We start from the raw sequence: 15688 nt of genomic DNA on the forward strand, positions 1-15688 counted from the left end.
TAGGCTGAAACACCTTGCTCGCCGATAATTAGAGATCAAACGTAACACCTTTTACACGTAAGCCTCTTAGGTTTTCCAATCCTTGTTTTGCCTCTTCTGATGGTATCCACTTTGAGGCACGTGCGGGTGGTTGGCCTTGGGAATACTCAGTACATGAAACTGCAAATGCATCTTATGCGGATGAGAGCATGTTGTTTTATCATTTATGGTTTTAGTAAGCTGTAAATGAACCATACAGGGGCTGGCATCATTATGCAGAGCAGAACGGTCAAACATCATGTAAGGAGAAAAACAGTTTGTTACCAGTAACCATCGGTGTGCAGTTCATGTTGTAAATCACAGTGTAGGCAAACTTCTAGGATCGAGTTGTTCTAGTGGGAAGTGCCATAATTTCCCTCAAATTAAAAGTTCTTAGGTGAGGACCTTGGGGATATCTGAGCTGATATCTCCCAATCCCCCGTGACAGCAAGCAGACATCCCTGTTCTGTGATTAAATTATTTTCCAAGAGAGTTTGTGGTATGAAATATCTCAGGGCAGTTGTGAAACTGGGAAGGGGTCAACCTAGTTTCTTGTAAGCAGGATACTGACGTCCTGAAGCACCTGAAATGTGAATGTATTCTCCTATCTAGATTTTGACCAATACAAGATTTCTCATGTGCGGGGCCACTGGAATTATGTGATTGTGCAGCTGTGGTGTTTTTCGTACAATTATGAATTGCCCACATTTTCCACACAATCCATCATCTTCTGCATATTCTGCAAACAATAAAATTAGCAAACAATAAAAAAATCTAGATTAAACGGTTCAAAAGTTACTACTAAAATCACAGCAACATGTGTTGCTGTTAAATTATCAATCAATCAATCAGAGCATTTGTAGAGAGCACTAATCACCCGTGAGGGTCTCAAGGCGCTGAGAGGAAGGGGCTGCTACTGCTCGAACAGTCAGGTCTTGAGAAGTCTCCCGAAGGTCAGCAGGTCCTGGGTCTATCGCAGGTGGGTGGGGAGGGTGTTCCATGTCTTGGCGGCGAGGTAGGTGAATGATCTGCCGCCGGTGGTCGTTCTGTGTAAGCGTGGAACGAGGGCGAGGTCAGCGGAGTGAAGCTGGCGGTTTGGGTGGCAGACCCGAGAGCAGAGGACGGCCCGGGACCAGGGTTCGATTCCCGGCGCGGCAGGTTTCTGGACCAGGGTCAGCGGACTCGATAATTCTCTTGCCTCGGTGCCCACTCTGATCAGCGATCACACTCGGCAACTCTGGGCATTAGCTTGCCTCATCTTCACTAACGGCCCCCCAGACCGCCGGGGATGCCTGGTCGCACCCTGGAGATACCCATTAAGGGACCATCTCTCAGGGAAGCCAGGAAGGGTTTCGCAGCGGTCGAAGCGCCAGGACGCCTACGGGTAGCAGTGCGCTATATAAATGCCAACACACAAGGTGAAAATACCTTTTCAAAGGTGGACTTCTCACCTTTCTCTTGCTTATTGCTGTGTTTGGGTGTTAAACTGAAGTACGACCTGTGCCCAGGCAGTGTTAGTAAGTGTAAAAATGACAACAAAATGAAGAACTATTATAAAACAATGTGCTGCACTGCGCCGCATAATTTGGCTTTTCTTGCTGCATAATTTAGTCAACCCTGTCACATATTTTGGCCCACAGCTGCCGCATAATTCCAGTGGCACTTCTCATATGCCATACATGAAGATGCTAATAGCCGCTATGTGCTCTAAATAGGACGGACAGAACCCAAACACTTGTGGTAGGTCAGCCAAACTCAAAGTAAGACGCTACATTTTAAATTGTGATGAGAGACAACATTAGTGTAGGTGCAGAATTGGTTTCAATTTATGTATTTTCTCTTCCACAAATATAGCCAATGTGTGATATTTTAAGAAGCAATATCTGAGGATTGATGTGAAAATCATTTGCCAGAATAAACAACGTATTAAGGGAGTATACATAGTTTGCACCACAAGAGAGTTGCAACACAGATCATAGAAAGCACCTTGATCCATGTAAATAAGTAATGATGTAAGCAACTAATATGAAAACACTGTAGGGCCTATAACGATCATAACTCCTTGAGTTAATTTTTTTTTTTTTTTACAAAACAAGGAACAATGATTTTCGGCTCAGCCTGAAACTGGACGCTGAGAAAAATGGTGCTACTGATATTATGGGGAAAAAGGTTGAAGGTCTATTGCATCCTGGCCCAAAGGACATTAATTGCTTTGCCTGAGCACCAGAGCGTGTCACACTTTTTTTTTTTTTGTATGGGGATATGGAGTGATTTGCCCAGAATCACAGAATGTTAAGCTGAGACTTGGGTGAAGCCTGGTTACCCAATTCCACACTCAGCAGCTCAAGATGATGGGAGAGGATGGGTTTAACGGTAAGGGAGGTCAACCTCAAAGCTGGGGAACCAGGTTCGAGTCTTTGCAGGGACGCTCAACATCCTGTGATTCTGGGAAAATCACGTAATCTCCTGGTGCCTACAAAATGTATGTGTCCATCTGTAACGCTACTGGTGCTCATGTAAAGCACTCTGACACCTTCCGGAAGTTCACGCTATATAAAACTCAGAAAAAACCACCTTTCCTTGAATCAAATGCTGGTGTTTTCTATATCTTGTGACACAGCGTTTACCGGACAGCCGTTACTAAATGTAGGTATGCAAAAACGGATGGGTTTCAGGGGCCAAAATCCACTTACATAGACTTAATCTGGTTTTCCCAGAGAAAGTACTGTTCAAAAATGTCCTCAAGACTGCCACAATTTAGCTGCAATATATGAAAGAGATGAAGATACATTTCTTTAAACAACACTTCATTATGACACAGTAACAGTCCACTTTCACTCCAAGAACCCAGCTACCCTTCCAAACCCAAACTGAAGGCATGCTGCCTTTGACCTTGAACACTGGGCCTTCTTGCTCGGTTCACGCTATGCAAATACAACATGCATAGACACCTACATACATACATCACCACTCAACATGTCTTGGGTACAAAAAGTTGTAGAGCACTATATTGAAGAAGTTGTATAGGGCTTAACACTCCTAAAAAAACACAAAGTGCTATGCTTCACAGCACGCTGGGAGCCCTTTTTGAAGAGCATAGTTGCTAGGATCTCGGTTGTAGTTAGGCCTATGGTTAAGTGTGGGGTGGGGTTGGAAACCTGTTGTGAACACAGGAGTGAAGTGGTACCAGACATAACCATAAAGTCATGCAGAAAAGTGTGTTTGAAATAAAACACACAACTTCTCCTCCAAGAGCTGCAATCACTTTGGACATATTTTTCCATAATCAAAATTTGCACAAAAACACCCTTGCTGAAACAGGTGACAGCACGACCACCATGGCTATTAAAAGGAACATACATTTCTGACCAGGAAAGGAAAAGAGAATTGTCACGAAGTGAAATAGGCACTGGAAATACTTGGTATTGGGTCGGGGCTAAAAATAAATGCCATTCATCCGGTCGGTTTCCAGCTTTGGAATCTGACCTTTAGCCCAATCAGTTTATGAAATGAATATTAAGCTCTATCTGTCCCTTCTGCGGCGCAGGCTCGAGATTAAAGCTGCAAGGATACTCTTGAAAACACCCTGTACTGTAATGATGCCCTCGCTGGCATCAGGAGTCTGGAAAAGAGCTCAATCCGGGAAATAATACATGTTAAAGCACTGGAGATAGGAATCTGGCAGCCAGGGCAGCTCGTGCAGTAAACACGAGAAGAGGTCATGCGACCAACACTCCGGGGTGGATGTCACTTCTTCCTCTGTTAATCCTCGGGACATGTTCGGCAAATGGGCATCTCGGAGAGCACTAATCTTGGAACATGGCACGTGCCAGCCAATCAACGAACTCGTATCCTCTCGTGAGGAGTCTCCTTGATGGATTTATTAGCCCCCTCCTCACAGCTCTCCCTAGAACCAGTGGTCTTCAGTTTGCTCGTTCTACTTAAGTGTTCAATTCTAAGAAATTATTTTTTATTTTATTTTTTCAACCCTTTCAAGAACACCTGGGCACTTCATGGCGTAGTTTAAGTGGGCACAGAGGCGCCTGCAACTAATCGCTGTCTTAACCTAACTAACTGGAAACTGAACTTCTCAACATCTGGGTGGGCGTTTCGCGCCCCAAAAAGTGTCTCTCGACACCCAAAAAGTAATAATTTATGCATACGCTGGTTGCTGCTGTGGCATAAACCTGCCACAGAAATCAGCCTCGATGGAACTGTGTATGAGTTGCCAATGAGAAAAAGTGCTGGGGCATGTGTTTGGTTGAAGCCCCTCATAATTGTTGGAAGCCAACGTCTGTACCTTAAGAAAAGCCGTTCATTACAAATGAAATAGAAAGCAAACAGCAGTCAATCAAAATACAAAGGATAAAGAAAAAATAATGGACATTTCGATATCTATCACTAAAAGCAACTCTAGCCGCTAGCATCTCTTGAAGCAGTAAAGTCAGGAGCCAGCAACGACGCCACTAAAACCTTTTTACTAATAATATGTTGGTCCCCCGCAAGCTAGTAGCTGGCCATATTAGCTTCAGACATCTTGGTGACTTCTGAATAGCAGGTTATGATATATTGAGCCATTACAAATAGTTTGCTACATAAAATAATTGCTGATGGGTGCAGATTGAGAGGCCAAGAATGGGATGGGAAAGGGGTAGAATTGGGACATGAAGAGGCTGCAGGGAGAGAATGGGATTAAGATATCAGGACTTTTGAATAAAGCAGACAGCAAGTGCGGTGTGATCGTCTTGAATAGAGTCCCCCCGGGGGCTTCAAGGAGCTGCGGAGCTTGTGTTAGAGAAGGCTGCAAGCATCTCTCATGGCCCCTACTGTTGGGTTTATATGGATCACCAAGACAACGAGCGGGTACCTAAGCAAATACACCAAGCACTGTGCCATCACCGCAAACCTGACATGGCTCTGATGAGAGAACTGTACTGACAGTGGTCAGTGGTCCCCCACCCTTCCACAGGTCTGACAGCCTGAAGACATCTGTGCACCCTTTAACAACCACATTTTCAATTCACTCTAAGTGGGGCAGTAGAAATCTGCACACTCATTCTGAACAATTGGCTTTTCCTTCCCACACAGATTCAGTGCATGTAAAAGGCTGTTAAGTACTATAGTATTCCTTATCAAAGCACCATCATCTGGAGTCATGATCAACACTAATTAAATTACCCTCAGTGTTCATGGCTCCAGCTTGCTGCCTTGGCTGCTCTGTACATTTTAGTTTGGCTTGCTGCATAATGCTGGACCGAAAGCAGAGGACAGATGCTCAAACGCTCTCGCTTTAGTGAGATCTTTCAGCCTACTTATCTTTAAACAGAGGTTTGTGCAAAATCAAGCTAAGAAATGTATATAAAAAACATAGCACTTTATTGAAATGAACCTACAGACTATCTTTAACGTGGCTCCCACCCTTCGCGTGGAGGACATCTCAGGAATCCATCAGAGACTATGCAGCATAACGCACACTCTGTGGGTCGATACCGCACCTTTATCGCTAGCGAGAAAAAGACAGAAGAGCGGAGGCAACACCTGATGCTTTTCTTTTCTCGCTTTTTGGGTGGCTGACCATTCCCAACATATCGAAGTTGAGGATGTGGTTATCTCTGGCGATACATCAGACACAGGCCCCTATGACTGCCTGACAAAAGCCACCACCACTTATGAAAAGCTAAGCATTGCTTATTGGTGACATATGTCCATGGGATTTCATTTATAGAAAACAAAGATCACTGACAGAATAGCGAAAACAAAAATAGTGTGGGGACAGAATATCATGTCAAAAATATTGTGGACCAAAATACCGATAAGGGCAGTCCAAATAGGTAAATGTAAATGTAAATGTTTTTGTACTTGTATAGATCACAGCTACCCGCAGTGGGGTTCCCGGCGCTAGTACGAATACCGCAAGGGAACCCTTCCTGGCTTTCCCTGTGAAGTGTCCACTCCTGGGCACCCCCATGGTGCAGACCAGGCATCCCTCGCGTTGTGGGGGCCGTTGTGGAGACTAAGCAAGCTATTGCCCAGAGTTGCAGCGTGGGACCCATGATCAGAATAGGCACTGAGGCGAGAATATCCGGTCAGGGGAATTAATGAGCCCGAGATCCGCCAGGTAAGTATAGATTTACTAGTCTTAACTCTACATCTATGTACCTTGAAGATATATATATATATATATATACATATATATATATATATATATATATATATATATAGAGAGAGAGAGAGAGAGAGAGTTATATATAGTAAAACTATGCTTACCTAGAGAAACTTACCTTCACAATATTTCTGACCTCATTATTCTTGGAACAATAGTTCCTCCCACGATATTTATGTTTCGATGTTCTGTCTAAACTCTACTGGGCTCTGCCACGCATGTTGGCCAAAACAACTAATGATAGAGGCAAATCCGGTCCTGTACTCTGTGTTTGCTCACTCTAGTTTAGTCAGTGAACACAGGTAAGAAAAAAATGCTTATTAGACTAACCCTAGGCTGGTCTTACTCAGCAGCTTTTGAAGGTAACAATAAGAACATGGACAGGCAGCCCCACCCCAGTGGGTGAAGTTTAGGCTCAGCAAAGCGCAGAGTTAAAGTGATTCAGTAGACCAATCCACTAGGTGCATTTTAAAAACATGCATTTTATATACACCCTTTTCACCAGAAAGCGAGGAATGTACTTGCATACACTTTTCTGCAGAGACGGCACCTTTTATTAACCTAAGTATGACATACAGCCAATATTACAATAGGAAAATAAAAAACAATATAACGCAAACTCTGCATAGGTTATGTTATGGATATCTGATATTCGAATATGGGGTTTCTTGCTTCAGCTTTACATCAGAATTCACATTTCATTTGATCTTGAGCTTCGACAATCGCTTGTCTTCGTATTACATTAAATCACCTGCTTACTGCTGAATAGCTTGGCCAATGGAAAACCAAACACCACAAAACTGTACTAGCGGTCTTGCAGTCAGCTGGTCCATAAACATCGAACGTCAGCGTTGCCAAATTCAACAGTTTAGCAAACAAACGTTACCTCAGAGAATCGAGGCGCTGAACTCAGACATTTATTGTATTCCCTTCGTGCATCAGAAATGTTACAAAGCAAAGGGTCTAGAGATATCACCACCTTAACATAATTATGCAGTGTGTTAAATACCGTTTAGTAGAGTCCCCAATGCCACGAGTGAAAATTACATGCATTGCATATGTGCATTTCTGGAGTTGTCATGCAGATCAAGAATCTGTCTGTAGGGGGAGACATGCAGATATGTGCTTGGAAAAGGGAAAGCTGAAGAAAAAAAAGAAGGGTCCCCCATTTATAAGAAGGTGGGGGTTGTGACTGGGCAGTTGTGTTTGATAAATTCAAGGCATACTATTGGTGAATGGAGGAGCAGTACTTGTGAAACTGGTGAACGCAGAGCATGGTCCATTTATAAGCCTCAGCAAGTGACATTTCTATATTTGATTAGCTTGGGGTTGTGAGTGTTGACTGTGACGTGCTGCAGTTCTAGGGGAAGTACATGGGCTATGCTGGTGCGGAATCAAGCAAGGGGTTCCAAATGCATGGATTTGGACCAGTGACATTGAGCTCTGCGGCAGCTCCAACTTGGGTAGTAGAGGGCTGTGACTAGCTATTGAGTGACTGCAGTTTTTGACTCTTATTACTGCAGTTGTCCTTTGTTCAGGTAGGTGATGGCCAAGAAATGTCCTTATGGAAAATACTAGAGGCCCCAAAGGGTGGTCCAGGAGGGGTAATTTGGCCGTACGCTCTTTGTGGACCTAAGGTTACAGCGAGGCATTGTTAATTTTTTTGCCACTTGGTAAATCAAAAATAAAGCTACATGTCTCAACAGCTGGAAGAGACCCTGACTGCTACGTTCTTTGAGAAGCTCAAGGGGCGTGCTCTTGTGTTCACTAGCTGCCTGGTGAGTCTGCCGAAGACTTATTTGGCACACTGAATTGGGATATCCACAGATGGACTGTGAGTGCTGGGCAGAAGTGTTTGACTCTGTGGGATATTTCTTAAAACACTCATTCAAGAACTAGATGAGACAGATGTTTCTCTGTTTTGATACGCTCTATTTCTAAAAAGAATTCACTATCATTCAGCACTTATATATTCGCCACGTCGGCAAGATGGTTCAGCAAGCTCCCGCTCGTCTCTGATATCTCCAGTGATCTAAGAGTCACAAGTCTGGGCCTCAGAACTGCAGACTCACCATAGCCTTATAAAGTGCAATAGTAATATTTGTTGTTCATCGTCCTTTGATCCAGCAGATGTTTGGTAGTAAGCTCAGTTTTGAATGGGTGGATTTGGACATTAATCACACACTACTGTGCGCCCAGTCAATGCTGGGTTGCCAATTGGCTGATATGTTCAATCCAAGTGCAGCCTGTAATGTTTTGGTGTAGCCTTGACAGTTTTTCTGACCGGGTCCCACATTCAACTAAAGAACACACAAAACCGAACCAGCATGTTTTGATATCCTTTGTATAAAGTATCAAGTCTGCAGAAGCTCCTTTCACATCCCTGGAGAGGGCAGGGAAAGCGAGGAGATGGGGAAGAAAGAGGAAGGGAAATGAAAGAGGGGGATCTACTTGTGTCTGTCTAGCTTCCCTAGAGATGCTGAAAAGAGTAGGTATAGTCTGATCCAAAAAGAAGAGTGCTTTGCTTGAGCAATGGATGAAGAGCAGGAAAGACAGACTTTGGTAATAATAGCAATAGGTGATAAGATAGAAACAAGCACATTCAGGAGAAGAGTACTCTTGGATCATAAGAGACTAAAAGGGACAGATGCAGGAGTCATCAAAGAAATAATGTTTACAGAAAGTGCAATAAATGCACGTTACAGCCTCCTTCCAGAGAATATGGGGACTTAAGACTACTTCAAAGAGTCTTGTGCTCATGGATGTCGATTCACTAAAATCTCAGGGGTAGCGGAAGTGACATCACTTGCCCTTTGGTCCCCAATTACATCACAGAAAGTCACATCATATGACCCTTTACCCCTGTCATCCTAGTAAATGATGTCACATGACATTTTACTCTGATGACATAATTAGAAGTGACTTCCCCGCAGTTACAAATCAAACTATCAGTGCAAGGCTGATAAAAAAAATCACCAGTTACAAAAGCAAACAAATCTCTATTTTAGTTACCATCTTTATTTCAACTAGAGCCTAGATATCACCTCCACAGCTACAACAGGAGATCAGATGCAAAGTTAAACAAATCCTTGTAACACACACCACATGATTAGCACTTTGCTTGAGCTCATTAGATTTACATCAGAGTTACTTACAGGCTACATAAGTTTAACCATGGATGCAAATGATCCATTAAAGCCTTGAAAAATCCCCAGGTAGCATGGCCACTTAGGGACAAAACACAAAGAAATAAATATTAATTACCCAAAAGCGAGTGCAGTTAGCATATTCAGTGGGACCCCTTCTGTATGAATCAGTGAACAGGCATCCAAGTGATACCCTAACAGGGGCCGACCAATCCACGAATGCAAGGTTGTCCTGGTAAAAGACAGAGTCCCGTTTAATGTCTATTGTGCATTTCTCATTCTTATGCTTGTTATATCTTTGTCTTTCCATCGGTCAGTGAGCTGTATCTTTTTTGCCTGTGTCTCCCTCTCACACCTGTCTGCCTCTCCAACATATATAGCTTCATCCTTCTACCTTTCTCTGCTGTTTCTATATTTTTCTTTCTCTCAATAGCTCTCGCTCTCACACTCACCCACAAAGACACACATTAACCTTTTCCTCTGTGTCTCACCTATCTGTTGTATCTTGTACCTCTTTGTCTGGTTTCTCTGCTGCTCTCACAACCTTTCTTAACTCTTCTTTTTTTCTGTCCTCTCTGCCATATTTCCGCTCTCCCTGGCATGCGTGAAGACATTGAGACGCCTTTTTACAGGGCTCTCTCAATCAGCAACAACAAATGATGTTGCAAGTTTGTTCTTTTCATTTTAAAAGCCATGTGCTGGGTTCTTGCTGGGGATGCACACTTTTAGTCACTTAGGATGAGGTCGCAAGGGCAGCACTACAGGCCGCGAGGGGTGGCCTCTAAATGAAGTCCATCGCTGTATTGGGACGAGGAGAACAAACGTACTGAGTCTGCATGCATCAAAGACCATGATGGGTGTGGGAGCAAAGAGCAGACAAATAACTGTGGGATAGGCATGGCAAGCCTCATCTGCAAACATATTCTGTTTCCAAGCGCTATGGCACGTCTAGCTCACTCAGTATGGTCACTAGCTTATGTGCTATTCAGATCGCCTGATAAATAACAAAACCACACTGAAATGTAATGGTTTGAGTTATTTAACTCATTCAATAATTACCGGATTTGTTAAATGCCTTCAAACTCGTAATTCCAACCAACATGTAAAAGGGATTTAGGCACGAGTCAGAATTAACCCACCTCCTCATAATCAGTCCAAAAGTTGTCAGAGATAGCCAACACCTTCCTCCCCATGCATTCCAACAAATTATCAAACAAGATGGAACAATAATCTGCCTACCATAATGACCGGGGGATCAAAAAACAAAACCTCGATGAGCCTGGGATTGTACACACTCCATCCACAGATCAGTCATTTACAAGTTGAATTCAATTGAATGAGCAACCACAAAATATTGATGTTTGTGAGTAAAGCACTAGATCTAAACTCAGGAGACCATCAAAGAGCTATATGTGATCAACCAGCATATGATAAGGTATAAGCCTACTCAACATGAGCAATTAGAAGAATCAACACATTACAAGAAGGGCAGGGCCAAGGACTCAGAATTCCACATTTTACTGCTTAAAGTTCCTGAGTCAGGACAGGTGGTTCCACAACCACCAGCATGCCCACTCCATAGCAAGCAATTGAGGCATAAACAATAAACCATGTGAGTATACAACAATGAACCCTGATAGCTGAAGGTCTGACTGCATGGACTCTCTTAGTTCCTATTTGCCACCTGAGACGAAAATAAGCTCCATAAATACAAAATAATCTAAAATGTAAGTCTCAGGTAGCTTGAAAAATGAGCCAAACAGCAAGCTATTAGCAGAAGCCAATCAAGAGCCAGGAACACGAGTTCCATTCTAAATGTGATATAGTAACATAAGTTATTCACAGCTCTTAGATACTGAAGAAGTGCAGCAAGAAAATATTATTCTATGACTGGTACAGAGAATAAAAGACAGGACTAGTATTTGTTGTTAGATGTTTTTCACGGGGTGCCATAAGATAGGCTAATACGGAAAACTAGAACTTGGAGGTATCACTTGCTTGTTTCACCATACTAATTCAACACTAATCCTCCATGGGTCCCGGAGTAGCGTGCTACTCGCCGAAAAAGCGCTTTGACGCCTCGTCAGGGGTAGTAAGAGCTATATAAATGCAATTACATTACAATACGATACAATACATTTCAAATTGAAGCTGTATTGTAAACTCTTCTTCTTGGCTTTGACTTTGTTGACTATATGTCTTACAAAGCAGTGGGCATGGGCCACAACCCTAACTCTCCCAATATTCTAGTGACGAACGACACCAGTCAGAAAGTTTTAAACAAACATTAGCAAAGCCAAAAAAGTCTTGCCTTTGGGACCTATTGGCTTTGCCAATGGTTCTAGCCATGTTGTACAGCATCCCTAGTACTGTGGAGCTTGACTTTAAAAAAAGGAAAAAACCATATGCTGCAGTCCACATCATTTTGTAAGTGTGCGCATAAAGCATGCATGCACCTGCAAAATGACCTAGGTTTTTTTTTTTCTCTTTGACATTCTGAGTGGTATTGATAAAAATAAAATGTAGCATGGGTGGGGGAAGCAAACATGGGGAAAGCAATAGGGGTGCAAATCCAAAGTTGGGTGTGGAACACAGAGGGGGGGGCAAAAGAATGTGGTGCAAGAAGCAACATGGGGAGGCGCATGCGGGGCAAGCAACACAAAAAGTGGAAGAAACAGAGGGAGGCACAAACGGAGAGAGGGGGTTGCGAGGGAACAAAAGAATGAGAGACAGTTTCACGAGGAGATGGGGATAGAAACACAAGGGCATAAACTACAATGCCAGGAGGTGGGATTAGCACACAGGCAGTGAGTGCAGCAGAGGGAGAGGGGGAGATGCACAATGGAGATAGCAGGAAAACACATACAGTGGCATAGAGCGCTTAAACAAAAAGAAGACAGTTGTGCCTGAAAACGGAGTAGAAGAAGGATACACATAATGGGTTCTTGCTCCAGCAGAGGGAACAATTCAAGAGGAGGATCAGAGACCACACACACGCAAATTAGAAGCAAGCAAATGAGAGCCTCAGTGAAGCCACAAATGGTAAGCAATGGGCAGGCTCTAAGTCCACTGTAAACTAACAAACTCTTTTGCAATAGATAAAACATGGGCTGTCTTAGGTGAGATCTTACTAATTAACATGTGTTGTAAAATGATACAGAACTGAATCAGAGTGATTGTCTTGCTCCCAAAACTGACTTTTACCTGTTAAAAGAGAGGAACAGGCAAAATGTTGCCTTAAGATTTCAGGAAACTCAGGGCATAGCAGTTTGCACCAACACAAAGTGAATCCCTGCAAAGCAGTATTGGCAGAACAAGTAAATATGTGATCAGATACCTCAGCCTGCAAACACTTAGCAGTTCAGTGATGCTCAACCAGATAAGGCAACCCCCTGCTTAAGAGCTGTTCATTCAAAAATAGCATCCAATCCGTAGTCCTACACCCCTCCCCCACGCCTGTTATGAAACATGTACATCTTTCAAGCAATTTGATCATCTGCCTTAAATGCGAACTACGTAAAACACATCCAACTGCGGAAACATTCCATGAAGACATTTCACCTCCACATCCCGGTTATTCGCAAAAAGGTCAATGCGCGTCCGTTTTACATCTCTGACAAAGGGCTCGAGATAAGAACAAACCCCGTTGGCATTAACAAACAGGATTACTTACACCCAAACACTGCTCTTTAGCTGCAGGGGTGCACTTTAAAGAAACAAACACCGAAGAAAGATAAGATTCATTATGCGAGGATGTCACCCGTAATTGCTCCTTTAATTAATGGCATTAACCTTTCACCTCGGAAGCAAGAGACTGAAATCACAATGTGCCTACAGGTTAACCTTCACACTGCATTGTTTATGACAGTTTTATTTCCACTTTGTGAGAGCTGTCAGCTTTAAGGGAAAAGACCGTTCACTGTCGAGAAAGTAGCCCCCTTCGCCGAGATTTTGCTAAAGGAAAACTAAACTTTTGCCAGCTGTGTCCCAGTAAACGATAGGAGAGGAATATTTTAAGAGTTTTTCTCAGGGTGATATAATGTGAGCCTCTGAGAGAATGAACTCCTTCACTTCACAGAGAGAGTAAACCTGTTCGCTTCCAGGGTTAATATTGCTGCCCAGTAGTTTCTTGTAATACATTACGGAACAGGCACCCTGGGGGCAATGCTGTGACGTCAAGAAATGTTACAGGAAAGTCACTGCAAACTGTTGTGCATCACATCGATGTGCAATGATTGCCATTCCTTCTAAACCAAGAGGCTCTCCTGCCCTGAAGCTGCCTCTCAGTACCTCTTCCACCAGCCTCAGGGGTATAGAGTAGGGTGGGCGTAGTTCGCGAAGTAGCGCTACGTGTAGCTACACAAAGTGCACTTCGCACTACGCGAGCTACGAGTAGCACTACGCGAACTGAGTAGTAGCATGTTCGCACTGGCCCAGATGTCGTTTTCAATGATTGCACAGTGAGGACAAGCATTCGGCACTGTGCGATCATTGAAAACGGCATCTTGCACAGTGTGAGCTGTACTTTTCTGCCGCTTGAGTAGATTTTTATTCGAGCTGCAACTTTCTCAACGCGGACTGGTAGTTTCCCATCGCGAGCAGTCGCAAACATGCGCGACCACTCGCAATGAGAAACCTGACCTCCCCGCGTTGAGAATCTCGCCGGGAGGTTTATTTTCCATGCTCGGGATCGGCAACTTGTTGTTACTGATCGCGAACAAGGAAAAAGTCTCGTGAGCATGTCATTTTGCTTGCTCGAGGTCGCCAACTTGACGTTGAGGATCGCGAGCAAGCAAAAAATTACCGGTGCACTATGCTACTCTACACTACACATGTTTGCACTGTGCTACGTGCAGTTCGCGTTGTGCGAAGTTGCACAAACTACGCGAGCGTAGCATAGTGCTTTGCCCAGGGTTAGTATAGAGGAACCAATGAACGGGGATGCTATGAAGGCACTGGCTCTTCTCCCAGGGTCTCGTGAGCAATCGAAAGCAAAGGCCAGCTTCCTTTACCTCCTCTGAACCTCGTGAGATGTGAAGTTTGTGGAGTAAGGTAGCAAACTCACTGGCCACGCCGCCGTTGTACCCTTGACTGCGTCTGGATCTCTGAAACTCAAGGTACCGTAGCATAAACAAGGGCACTCATCAAGGGATGGGGGCTGCTAGGGCTGGCCCAAAGACTGGAAAAAATAGCATAAAGCTTTTTTGTTTTACATATTTAAGGTAGGCAGGTCTCTATTAGAAGGTGGTAAAAGTTTGGAATGAGACCTGGTGTTTATTTATTTATTTTAAATTCATGGGAAGGGGTGAGGGGTGGAGACTAGAAGGGTGATAGGAAATCCCCTGTTATTCTTAAAGAGACGATGGAAGGAAGAAGTGGTGGCGGTCTTAAATAAGCATTGGCAAAGCCAATATGTTTTGCCTATGCGAGTTCTATTGGTGTTGTCAATGTGTAGTAGCCATTTCTTGGGAACAAAGTTGTACTCCACCTAGTTGGATTTTAGGTGAGAGGGGTCATGGGCACAGTTAGTACTGCTCTGTGGTATGAACGGTACAAAAGGGGGTGGTGATGGACGGAGCATCTGAATCAATCAAACACACACCCAGTCAAAAGATCTGGGTTTAATCCACCACCGTTCTTTAGCCCACTCTGCCACCCCAGTTCAGACATGGCTATATGCAAATCAGTCTGACCCTGTGCCTCATGGGAACAGTCCAGCCCGAACCGCCAAGCCATGTCTTCCCTGGACCGGAAACAAGCTTCCGAGGACCGGTTTCTGGCATTCCAGCCGTCTTCGGCCCGGCTTGCTTGAATCCAGTGGCAAAGTGAGCAAGGGACTCACGTCTGAGCATACCCTGCCACACTTAAGGCGGCCAAAAGCGGTACAAAAGGGGCTGGTGATGGACGGAGCATCTGAATCAATCAAACACACACACCCAGTCAAAAGATCTGGGTTTAATCCATCACCGTTCTTTAGCCCACTCTGCCACCCCAGTTCAGACATGGCTATATACAAATCAGTCTGACCCTGTGCCTCATGGGAACAGTCCAGCACAAACTGCCACGCCATGTCTTCCCTGGACCGGAAACAAGCTTCCGAGGACCGGTTTCTGGTATTCCAGCCGTCTTCAGCCCGGCTTGCTTGAATCCAGTGGCAAAGTGAGCATGAACAGCATTCTGAGGAAGAGCAGGATCCTACTTGCGGTAGAAATCCGTATTAGAGGGAGCAAGAAACAGCCCAGTAGAAGCAAACTAAAAACAATTGATAGGTGGCAGGAAGATGAAGAGTAACTGAAGAGTAACCAGCTCCCATGTTAACAATTATCTTATTGCACCTGCATGTGAATTATAGCAATTCATG

General features: G+C 44.0%; 1 protein-coding gene across 3 annotated transcripts in view; it reads right to left on the reverse strand.

Annotated features, from left to right (window-relative positions):
- Positions 1-15688, reverse strand: part of ETV1 (ETS variant transcription factor 1) — a 127676-nt gene that overhangs the window by 65440 nt on the left and 46548 nt on the right. The gene's annotated exons all lie outside the window — the stretch shown is intronic.

This window comes from Lissotriton vulgaris, chromosome 10 (assembly GCF_964263255.1).
Source record: "Lissotriton vulgaris chromosome 10, aLisVul1.2, whole genome shotgun sequence".
NCBI classification, from domain to species: domain Eukaryota; kingdom Metazoa; phylum Chordata; class Amphibia; order Caudata; family Salamandridae; genus Lissotriton; species Lissotriton vulgaris.